Source organism: Penaeus monodon, chromosome 24, assembly GCF_015228065.2.
Source record: "Penaeus monodon isolate SGIC_2016 chromosome 24, NSTDA_Pmon_1, whole genome shotgun sequence".
Taxonomy (NCBI): domain Eukaryota; kingdom Metazoa; phylum Arthropoda; class Malacostraca; order Decapoda; family Penaeidae; genus Penaeus; species Penaeus monodon.
The window spans coordinates 22,466,818-22,467,676 of NC_051409.1; positions in this window are offsets into that span (position 1 = coordinate 22,466,818).

Genomic DNA, 859 nt, shown 5'->3' on the forward strand with positions numbered 1-859 from the left:
ATGATGATTTTATTTTTTCGGCTTTAAGATGTGATTAAAGGATTCTTCTACTTAAAAATAAAATCCACTGTATCATTCCCCGCACGTGCCCCTTACTTCCCTTGGCCTTACCGTACGCAGAATCAGGGACCCCCGGTCAGCGAGGGCGCCCAGCCTCCTCGCAAGGTCCGTAGAGGCGGTTGCCCCTGGCCAGCCGTGGATCCCCTCAGCTCCGTCCTTCCGTCAGGATGACCGTCCTGTCGGCCAAAGAATAGCGGCTTCCTTAGGGGCATTTGCGGAGCAACGCGCGTGCGAACGCATTTCGATGATTATAATAAACTGTATTATGATATTATTACAGAAAACACCGAGTCATGCTGATAAATGATAATCAATAGTACGAATGTTCTTAACTACACAAGGATGATAATATTACATACGTATGATGTTCTACTTTAAATAAGTTTCATGTTGATAACTTCAACAACTATAATGATGAAGGGACGTGGACTGATACCAGTGATGTCGTGATGATGATAAATGATTTGATCGGGCTCGAAGCCAGCGCGTACTCTACATTACCTTGCCTATGAGTTCTTGACTCTTCCCCGAGGTAGTCCTGGCCTCCGCATAATGATATCCCTCACGCTCTCCGCGATAGTCAAAAGTCTTGGCTGCGACCGTCCTGCGACCCCCCAGCCCCCACCACCCCTCCTCCTTCGCACGCGTTGTCCAGGCCTAAAACCACACGAGAAAATCAGGCCCTGATCTCCTGATGATGCCCTTTGTCGGAGAGGAGCTTCCCCTTCCTCCATCCCCGCTCTTCCCTAGCACCATCACCAGCCGACTTCTGGTATGCTTTTTTTCGCTGTGTATTACG